We start from the raw sequence: 12,005 nt of genomic DNA on the forward strand, positions 1-12,005 counted from the left end.
CATGAATGATAAATTATTTGAAAGCTATTTAATGAATGAGAAGTATTGTACCACATTTTATTTTATATAGAACTCTCCATATGGCAAGCCTATAAAACACAACATTTCAGGAGAGGGAAACAGACTTAAAAAAACTTTTAAGGGTTAGGTGCTGGACACTGATGATCAGCAGCATAATAACCATCAAGGAAGGGAAAGGTTGAATGAAATCAATAAAAATGAGAACTAAGACAGATACCAAACGCTGAAGTGAAACAAAGGAAGTATAGCTGCTGTTAAAATAACACCCCAGATCTCTCAGTTTGGCTAGGGGAAGAGTCACTCCAGAAACAGGAATCGCTGAAAGTTTCAAAAGCCAGGAGGTTGAAGCAACATTTTTGCAATTTTTTTTTTGTGTTATTCGTAAGTATATTTTTCAAATAACACATGGAGGAAAACTGCTAGTATGACTTTTTGGTTCATCTAGTTCCCATCTGTAGCCCACTTAAGGTAAGTCTGGAAGACTTAAGAGGAAATTATGTGCATTTTGAAGATGAACATTAGTTATTAAAAGCCCTGATGGATCAGGACAAAACATAACCAGTCTAGAATCCTATTCTCACAGTCTGTATCACTAGTCTCTATCTGGTCTGTATCACTGAGACCTGAATGGGTGAGCAGGGTGGAGCTGGTCCCAACAAGACAGAAGTACTGTTTTTGGGGAACAGGGGGTGGGCAGCTGTGGTGGACTCCCTGGTCCTGAATGGGACAACTGTGCTTGGGTGCGGAGACTTGGGGTCATCTTGAACTCACGGCTGTCCATGGAGGCACAGGTTAATTCTGTGTCTACCAGCTCCATCTAGTGCATCAGCTGAGACTCTACCTGCCTGCACACTGTCTCACCAGAGTGGTACATGCTCTGGTTATGTCACACTTAGACTACTGCAATTTGCTCTCTGTGGGGCTATGTTTGAAGGTGACTCTGAAAACTACAATTAATCCAAAACACAGCTGCCAGACTGGTGACTGGGAGCAGCTGCTAGAGCCATACAACACCACTCCTAAAAGACCTATGTTGGCTCCCAGTACATTCCCAAGCACAATTCAAAGTGTTGGTGCTGACTCCTAAAGGGGACTTTAACTTAACATACATGCCAAGGCAACTGGCTCTGCGATGGCCCAGGACTTCATGCTGCCATGACAGCCATGAGGCTGTCCCAACATGTCACCAACCCAACACACGTGGCAGGCCCACACTTGGGACCTTGGTTTCTCAGCTGGGCAGGAGGAGGGTGATCTGAAAGTGGGGGATATTGACATCAGTCCCTTATCATGGTCAGATTATTTCCTGTTGAGCTGACTGAGGGCTTGAGATCCTTACACACACAGGAGTTCAAACACACAATAATAGAAATGGAGCAGCACAAGTAGCTTCCCATATGATAAACATCTATCTATAAAACTGTCCACACTGTCATGCAAAATGGGAACTATAGGACAATGATGGGTGAGTGACCAGCACACTATTATGTCAATAAATATGATACTAAAGATCCAATGCCTATGACCACACCAAAAGCATTGAAATAACAATTAGGTGAAATGTCTTCAAAACCTCTGCTTCAAATGGGGGGGGGGGATTGAATGTGTGAATAAATAAAAACCCACCAAAGAAGACTTTGGTAAATCTCTGTTACATAACATAAAAACAAGTTCTATCAGCTGATTTCATGTAAAATTATATATGTGAATCAGGCAGCATAATCCCAAATTGGAAGCCTAAGGCTCTCCTCACTTGAACAAATGTAGCTGTCTTATATGGAATCAGGCCATTGCTTCATCTAGTTCAGTACTGTATGCCCTGACTGGCAGAGGACTGGGTGATAAATCTTGCTGAAGAAGTTGATGGCAACTAACAGCTAAGCCCATTTAAAATTTTACACTTGCTTGCAACTGTTATAGAGTTGCTTGGTTTTATTCTTCTCTCTATAATGCACTTTGCCTGATTACTTACCTACTATTGCAAATTGTAGCATTTCACTTTTTTAAAAAAATCTCATCTGTGAAGAAGAGAGTAACCGTCTTCATGTTATCAATCCTCCTTATAATTTGGAAAATGCTCTCAGGCCTCCTGCTGTGTATTTTTAATGCACTTCTGACATTCATGCAGTTCTTTAACCAGTTTCCTTCTCTTTCCTAGTGTTTTTTTCTGAATTCAACAATGTTAAGTGTGTGTGGTGTGGTGTGGTGTGGTGTGGTGTGTGTGTGATTGAGAGAGAGAGAGAATGTACAACTGAGCTAAGCAAGGAGCCATCTCTCAAGAGCAAGTGGTTTGCTGAACATTCAAATCTCCATAATTTTAATGTGCTAGTCTGCTACTACAGTGTTTCTCAATGTGAACATTACAGTTTCATCATATGTTGCTTCACAAAGATACAAATGTTAAAATTTTGAAAACTGCACATTTGAGATTCATTGTCTCCCAACAACAGACAGACAACTACATAGATCAAGAAGCAAATAAGCCATCTAGTGAATGGAGCTAGCCTTATATTCTCTTACCACAGGAACCAAACACAGCACACAACACAGAATCATATGTATGTGAACTTAGATGTCAATTTCACTATGTTCAGTGATGCCTACTTCTAAGTGTGCGGTGTAGGAATGATGAAGACTGAACTATACTATAGAAGCAATCAGTTAGCTAGCTATCTTAATTTTAACTAGGACTTATTACCATATTTTTTGCTCTATAAGACTCACTTTTTCCCTCCTAAAAAGTAAGGGGAAATGTGTGTGCATCTTATGGAGCGAATGTAGGCTGTGCAGCTATCCCAGAAGCCAGAACAGCAAGAGGGATTGCTGCATTCACTGCGCAGCGATCCCTCTTGTTGTTCTGGCTACCGAGATTCAGAATATTTTTTTCCTTGTTTTCCTCCTCCAAAAACTAGGTGCGTCTTATGGAGCAAAAAATACGGTAAAAATAATCATAAAAACTTACTCTAATGTAAGGCTGCAGCATTCTCCACTTCTAGATAGTCATTTTGTAAATGATGCTCAGAGTAACTTAGGAATCCTGTTGAATTCTGCCCCTAGTCACACAGTTCTCTTTGTCAAGCACAAAATAACTACAGTCAACTTACAACTTATGTTGGAGGTATGTTCCAAGGATAGTGTGTAAAGCAAAAATAGTACAGTGGTACCTCTGGTTAAGAATTAAATTCGTTCCAGATGTCCGTTCTTAACTTGAAACGCTTCTTAACATGAGGTACCACTTTAGCTAATGGGGCCTCCCGCTGCCGCGCGATTTCTGTTCTCATCCTGAAGCAAAGTTCTTAACCCAAGGTACTATTTCTAGGTTAGCAGAGTCTGTAACAGTCTGTAACCTGAAGCGTCTGTAACCCGAGGTACCACTGTATATGGTCAAGGCAATCCTTTAAAAACCAGGAAATGGCCATACAGCACAGCACTTACAGGTGCATGACAATTGTTTTGCTCTTTTGATCTTGATGTTGTTTCAGGAGAGGAGGACAGGAGAGGAGAGGAGGACAATTTAGGATCACCAATAGCCAGCTGCAGTCAAAGTGGTTGTCTGTGGTTCACCTTCAGAGGTTGATTGCATGGGCTCATTTGCTGCTGCTGGTTTTTTGGGTGAGAAATGTGGCGATTGGGAACTTCCCACTGCTGTCTCTTGAGCGGATCAAACATTAACTGATAAGATCTCAAAATGTCTGTAATCCCATGTGAGATTGAGGCTTTGTTTCACTGACAGATTAAACTGTCAACAATCAAATCATCTATGTGTTTTACTGCTTGGAAGACTTGAGCAAAAAAGCTGAATTCACTCAAGTTAAATGCACATGCATTGTAAGTCAACTGTACATTGAAAGTCTGAGGTTGGGGATAATTTTTTTCAGTTTAAAGTATTTTGGATAAAACATTCCGAGCAATATGTATATCAGTCCCACTAAAAAAACATTTTTGGGAACTGATTATGCACAGAAAAAATGGAGAGCAAGAGAACTAAATTTATTAATAAAAAGAAGTACATTGGAAGGAAAATAAGTTCATATAATCCTTTCCTAACATGACTTTCACTGAAGAGAATTTGCCAAAAAGCTACCTTCTTTCTAATTAATGTGCATTGTGCTTCAGGGTACTCAATACTGACAATATAGCCAAAAGCAGCTTACATAATAATTAGCATATGTACCATAGTATGCATTTAAAAGAAAAATGGAAATTCTTACTGTGAATTTCTATCCCCAGGGTTACTTGAGGGTTTCTTGTGACAAAGGTCTAATTTCATAGGGCACAGTGGTTTTGCCATCCTTTTGCTCTGATCTACAGTCTGATTAGGGATGCAGGTGGCACTGTGGGTTAAACCACAGAGCCTAGGACTTGCCGATCAGAAGGTTGGCAGTTCGAATCCCCGTGAGGGGGTGAGCTCCCGTTGCTCGGTCCCTGCTCCTGCCAACCCAGCAGTTCGAAAGCACGTCAAAGTGCAAGTAGATAAATAGGTCCCGCTCCAGCGGGAAGGTAAACAGCGTTTCCGTGCGCTGCTCTGGTTCACCAGAAGCAGCTTAGTCATGCTGGCCACATGACCTGGAAGCTGTATGCCGGCTCCCTGGGCCAATAAAGCGAGATGAGCGCCACAACCCCACAGTCATCTGTGACTGGGCCTAACGGTCAGGGGTCCCTTTACCTTTACGGTCTGATTGGGAATGTTTGTGGCGCACCCCGGATGTGAGGAGAGCTTTGAGTTTCTACCTGGACAGGCCTTTTTTTCTGGAAACCAGAAGCACTGTTCATTTCTTTTGGGGAAACATCCCCAAGGCAGTGGGTTTCCTCTCCCACTATTTCAGGGTGATTTAAGGAGGCTATTATACAAACATTTCATGCACTTGGAGAAGTGCCTCTGGGTGGTCTCACAGCTCATTCTCTGAGGAGGGCTGCTACTTCAGCTGCATTCAAGGAGAGTTTCCCTATTCTGGAGATTTGTAAGGTGGCTACTTCGGCTTCCATGCATACCTTTCCAAAGCAATACATGGTTGATTCCTGAGTGTCTGCAGATGGTGCTCCAGAGGATATTTCACCCATGACCTGCCTTCAGGTAGCACACCTTGAACGTTATCACTCTTATATCTCCCAGACTTAGAATTGCCCTCCAGGATCCCGGTGTGTGTGTGTGTAAATTATTACAATGATTTTCTGTTCCGAGGGTTCCTGGACAGTAGTGCCCACATGTTGTTCTGGAAGTTGCTTATTGTTCTAGGATGTTGGGTACCTTTGGCAATTAGAATTAGGGCTGCCTAGGGTGGCGCTGTGGTCTAAGCCACTGAGCCGCTTAGGCTTGCCGATCAGAAGGTTGGTGGTTTGAATCCCCACAACAGGATGAGCTCCCATTGCTCTGTCCCAGCTCCTGCCAACCTAGCAGTTTGAAAGCGCACCAGTGCAAGTAGATAAATATGTACTGCTCTGGCAGGAAGGTAAACGGCGTTTCCATGCACTGCTCTGGTTTTGGTGTTCTGTTGCGCCATGCTTAGTCATGCTGGCCACATGATACTACACATGACCCGGAAGCTATACGCCGGCTCCCTCGGCCAATAATGCGAGATGACCACCGCAACCCCAGAATCGGCCGTGACTGGACCTAATGGTCAGGGGTCCCTTTATCTTTATGGAATAATCATCAGGAAATTTAGTACTTGAATACTGTAAGTATGATGAGTACGCACAACACACTGTATTATTTCTGTCTAATTGAAACATGAGCTAACTAAATAAAAGTGAAATATCTGATGATGATTCCTGAAACTGACATTTTTTATTTTACTTTAACTGTTAAATTTGTATACTGCCCTTCATCTGAAGACCTCAGGGCAGTTCACAGTATAAAATTACAGAATACCAAAAAAACCACATTAAAAAAACAAGAACAAGACATGCTACTAAGGTATGTGCCATGGCACTGCCAGGCATAGAATATCCAGAGTGAGGAATTAACTTTGTATTGTCAAAAGTACACCTACAAGTTATGGACAGGCATGTCCATCAGCCCTCCGTCTCTCAGCTACTCTTAGTGTTCACCGGATGAGGCAGCTGCTACAACAGAGAGGCCCTGCCCCTGACCTCAGCTTATGTATCTTCCCCACCCAAGCTATATGCAAGCCGGCGCAAACTATGCATGTGTGTAACCTGCTTCTACTCCTCTCGCTTCAATCTTATTCTGGTCTTGGGAGACAGTGCAGCAGGAGAGGTGGGGGCAGGATGAGGAAGTCTGGAAGCCCTTGAGTCTACACCAGCCTGACGTATCTCTCCCTCCTCCTGCAACTGTTCTTCACTCTCCAATCCTGCAGCTCCTCCTGCCTCTGACTCTTGTCTTCTGGCTGTTACATGTTCCCTCAGTTCATGCTTCCCTTCTTCCAAGTCAGTCTCCAACCCCTCTCTCCCACTGTCCACTAATCAGTATCCAGCCTCCACTCCTCGGTGTCCAGCCGGTCCCTGACAGTATGAATAATTGAAGTCAGACCACTGTTATCCAGGCAGAGTTACAACCTACACTGATAAATGGCTTCATGCCACATGACATACTTTCAGTGACAATCAAGGAACACCCCCAAGCTATCTACCTGCTAGAGCACGACATAATTGAAATTTTAGGGGAAATAGACCCCCTTTCAGTTCAGGTTGAATGCCACTTACCTGGGCAGTTCAGTCACATATTAACAGTGCCTGAGACTAGTATGCTTTAAGTCTCAATGTATTGCTGCTAATCCAGTGCATTATTATGCCAAGGCATTGACAAAAAGTATTATGTGTCACCGATTGATAGGACTGATAGGGACAAGGACTGCCTGAATCTTTATTTCAGAGAGAGAGAGAAAAAATGAATTAAATGTTCCCAAATGGCTATTTCTTGGAACCTCCTACAAAGTATTTATCAAGCCAAATGGTTAAAATGAAGTCAAATAATTAGAAATGAATTACTGGTGATTATTATTTAAAACAAAGATATCTTTATGTTTTTCTCCATCAGAATGATGATTATATCATATGCTAAGTAAATACATCTTCCCAAGACCGTTGCTTACAACCAACTCTTCTAAGATATACAATTTAGTTCTTACTTATTTTAGAACTATTACAAAATAAGCAGCATGAGAAATTGAAGTAATTTACTGAATATAGGTTTTTATATTGCCTCAGGACAGTTCATGGACGTCTGTGACTAAAGCAATTACTAAATAACATTGGGGGGGGGGATATGATTATAAATTACATGCATTGAAATGGGCTCAAACATATAAAACATATAAAAAACCTGTTAGTGATAAAGAACTATTTTCTGTTAAAGCATTGTTAATCCAAAACAACAGAATAATCTCTCTCTAAAAAAGAAATAAAGCTTTGGTTTCAAAAGACCATAGGCTTACATTTTAGTAATGGACTAGATGAGAGACAATGAACTAAAGCAGAATCCAGACAGGACTGAGGCACTGTTAGACCAGATGGATGGTGGGTTGCCTGCTTTTGATGGAGCTATACTCCCTCTGAAGGAGCAGGTATGCAGCTTGGGGGTACTTCTGAATCCACTGCTGTCAACTGGGCCTCCATGGCGCAGAGTACCTTCCATCAGCTTTGGCTGGTGGCTCAGCAGCATCAGTTGAAAGCTTATCGTAACTCTGTTCTCTATGCTCTGGTAAGCCCTAGGTTAAATTACTGCAATGCATTATATGTGGGGCTGCCTCTGAAGATGGTCTAGAAACTTCAGCCAGGTTGCTCATTGAGGCAAAATTATTTCTGCAAATAACACCAATCCTGGCATGACTGCATTGGCTGCCAGTTAGTTTCTGTGTCAAATTCAAAGTGCTGGTTTTGAGCTATAATAATAATAATAATAATAATAATAATAATAATAATAATTTTACTGTTTATACCCAACCCATTTACCTGGGTTTCCCCAGCCACTTTGGGTAGCTTCCAGCAAAATATAATAATAATAATAATAATAATAATAATAATAATAATAATAATAATATCAGACATTAAAAACTTCCCTGCCTTCATATGTTGCCTAAAGGTTGTCTAATTTTTTTATCTCCCTGACATCTGATGGGAGGGCACAAGGAGGGAACCACTCAAAGCCTAAAATGGCTCAAGACCACAATATATTAAGGATCACCTCTCCCCAGATGAGCAAACTAAGGCTCTGTGATCATTATCTGTGGCTTTTCATTGTGTGACCCCTCCATGAGAAGTGCAGGGGGTGGCAACATGAGAACAGGCCTTTTGTGTGGTGGCTCCATGTCTGTGTACGCTCTCTCCAGGGAGGCTCACCTGCTGCCTTCATTACATATATTTAGGAAGGAAGGAAGGAAACATTCCTCTTCAATCAGGCCTTTGGCTAATTAAACAATCTATGGCCTTTTAAATGTGTCAGATGGGTTGTGGTTTGTTGCTATTATGTTACATATTTTGTGTTTTTATGTTGTAAATCACCCTGTGATCCTTGAATGAAGAGCAATATATAAATTTAATAAATAGTAATAGATATGAAGAATTAATATTTTTTAAAGCAAGTAAGACTTAAGGAACCAAAGAAAACCATGTAAACAAGAGATGTTTAGTATTTCTGAAATGCAACACACTTATGAGAAATGCGGAAGGTATATGTTACAGCTGTAAAAGCATCCCCACATTAACCCCAGCTCAAAAACTAGGTCTGCATACACCGTGGGTAGGCAAACTAAGGCCCAGGGGGCGGATTCGGCCCAATCGCCTTCTAAATCCGGCCGGCAGACAGTCCGGGGATCAGCATGTTGTTACATGAGTAGAATGTGTCCTTTTATTTAAAATGCATCTCTGGGTTATTTGTAGGGCATAGGAATTTGTTCACCCCCCCCCCAAAAAAAACATATAGTCCAGCCCCCCACAAGGTCTGAGGGACAGTGGACCAGCCCCCTGCTGAAAAAGTTTGCTGACCCCTGACCATGAAAAGGACCTTTATATACATGATGATAATTGCCAAGGCAAAATTCTAGAATTATAACAAACTGGAAAGCCCACACTAGCTGGAAGATCTATACTCTGGGTTCACCTCAGATTGTATAAACCTTTCGCCTTTTACTAGCTGGAAGATCTGCATAAGAACTGGAACACTGTATGCTGTAAGCCTTCCAGAGTGGCTAGGGAAACCCAGCCAGATGGGCGGGGTATAAATAATAAAGGTCCATGGCACTGGAACAGTTGTATATTTCTGAAATTAACTGCTAATCTAAAAATGGGCTAACAACCCAATTTTATGATTGTTTATTTTGAAGTAAGTCCTGCTGGGTGCAATGCTGCATATATGCCGTTTACCTTCCCGCCACAGTGGTACCTCTTTATCTACTTGCATTGGTGTGCTTTCGAACTGCTAGGTTGGCAGGAGCTGGGACAGAGCAACGGGAACTCATCCCGTCGCGCAGATTCAAACCACCAACCTTCCAATCGGCAAGCCCAAGAGGCTCAATGGTTTAGACCACAGGTAACGGCTAAACAGCCATAGTATGTACCTCAAAGCTATAACTTTGCTGTAATTAGAAAGAGGGGGAAATGATGGCACATAGTAACACCGCAGCTGCAGTATTTCTGAACTAGGACACTCCTAAAAGGGCAGCAGCTATTAAGGTTTCCAGAAATGTAATTCGATGGTAAAAGATTTAGCAGCTTAGTGGATTTTTTAAAAAAGAAAAATTGTTAGAAATGTGTGTGTTGGGGGGTGTGCTTAAACTAATATTAGAGGGAATATATTTCAGAATTGGTCTTGTTTTATAATCTCATAGCCTGAGGCTAGGATAAAAGGTCATGGATAATTGGTGAAAGAGTGATGGATACTGTTCAACATATGTCCTTTTAAGAAGTTTCTGGTATGACAGGATGCTGGCAGAATTGTTTAAAGGAGAAGGGATTTCACTATCATTGAATCATTAAAGAGGAAAGGCAGGTAAGATTCAAATTCCACATTTAAAATACTCATCCCCTTTACAATATTTACATAATTAGGAGAGAGAGAAATTGTGACTACTTAAAATGTTTCAGTGCCAGTGTGATTTAATCATATTTCATGTAGATGTGCAGTAGATAGAAGAGCAAACATTTTGCTCACATGCAGCTGACTGTATTACAACAGTCAAAAACCTCAGTGAATATGTAGGGTGCACTTTTCCTTTTTACAGCATAAATAGGCAGAAAGTTGATGCAACAATATTTAATTATATTTCGTTCAGTCAAAATAAAATAAATAAACCATTTGTTTGCTATACCATGTTTTGTGACATATGAATGAACACCTGAAATACAGTTTTTACTATTAAATCTGTATGTCTGAACCTGTATTAGGATACAATACTGAGTCCTTGGGAAAGGTAGGCCACGCAGTGTCAAAAGTACATAAAAAGAAACATGACATATACACTTCGTTTTGTGGACTTGTACCTCAGACACCTGCACTTCAGACTACAATAAGCCTTTAATATGCACAGACTAATATGTGACATTTACAACACATTATGGTAGGATCAATACTACAACCTCCTATTTGAATTTACTCTACAGGGCAATTAGTAGGATTTGTGGAGGCTATTTGTGAAAATATTAGACGGTGTAAACTGATTAGACAGCAAAGAAGCTAAGGAAAACATATTACTTTGTCTCAACAAAGAGAATCCTCCTTTATACCTGGGAGCATTCTGTCTTATCTATGTATCTATCAGAAAACATTTTAGCTAATACTATTTCTATAAACACAGGTACACGGGATACAATTCCACCTCCCAGCCAAAGATTACTCATAATAATCTTCTGCAATAATCAGATTTGTTGACAGCTTACAATTTTGTAAGATTGCATAAGGAGCCTGTCCACTGGTTCCCTTTCATGATCATATTTAAAATTCCTAGCAATTTCATATGAACAGGAGTTGAACAAGGAAGGAAGGAGATGTAACAATCTTCCTCACCCACAACTACAACCAGCGAAGGCTAATATTCCTGGATCTAACAAAGGGACAAGGAAGCATTACATTGCATCTCTGTCTTAGAATTCTGTAGAATTACAATACAATCTATTGCTTTCTTCAGTTGGTAAATTATACCCCACTCTCCTTGTGCCTATATTGAGACCTAGCACTAAACCATTTCTTTTTCTTTGCAAAGTAAATATATACACAATAGAAACTTAGTATAAATATAGTAAATATTAACAAATGGTTAGCAAATATGTATGCATTTTTATAGTCACATATCACTTTTAAGTAACACTAAAGTAGGTTATAGTCTTATGTGCACAGACAATCATAAGCCTTAGGTTCACCCATTCCCTTCTTCCCCATCCTCATGTACCACAACTAGAAACTTCTGATCCTAGTGTGTGAAAATCAAAAGGTCAATTTCCTCTTCCAACTCCTATATCTGTGCTTTCAGTCTCTCAAGCCAATTCCTGCTTCAGCTTCAAATGCTTCCTCCTCTATTCCAAGAAGTCTGCGCTGAGTGTGTTCTCCCTCCCCGCTGTTAGAGTTGGCTGAGCAGGCACAGGGTGCTTCTTGGCAGGACCAATCTTGCATCAGTAACTGCTCGACTTAAATATACAAAGCAGGATATACCTCTTCAAAAATAGATTGACTGATGCCAAAGCGCAGCAAGCAAATAAACAAAATCTAACTATAATAAAAATTCATAATTCCCAGAGTCTAAAGATTTCAGCTAAGTCAATTTAATTATGGTGATGATTTTCCACAAACTGTTGAGTGTTTATTTATATTTAATGCTGTATCAAGCACACAGGGAACCCTCTGTTCCTTTCTTTTTTGCCCTCTACAATTATCTGTAGATACAGTTAGAATTTTAAAACTTGTGAATGCATATCCATGTCCTGCTGAGTTTTCACATGAGTCAAAAACAGTAATACAAGCTTTCCCCAAACAGACTCCCTTCCCCCCTGACTTTGAACATAAGATACATTTCCTCACCCCCAAAAAAGTT

The 12,005-nt window shown here is 40.7% G+C and overlaps 1 protein-coding gene across 1 annotated transcript in view; it reads right to left on the bottom strand.

The window, feature by feature from the left end:
- Positions 1–12,005, bottom strand: part of DIAPH2 (diaphanous related formin 2) — a 334,973-nt gene that overhangs the window by 75,555 nt on the left and 247,413 nt on the right. The window lies entirely within an intron of this gene.

The sequence above is a fragment of the Podarcis tiliguerta genome (assembly GCF_965153285.1).
Source record: "Podarcis tiliguerta genome assembly, chromosome: Z".
NCBI classification, from domain to species: Eukaryota; Metazoa; Chordata; class Lepidosauria; order Squamata; family Lacertidae; genus Podarcis; species Podarcis tiliguerta.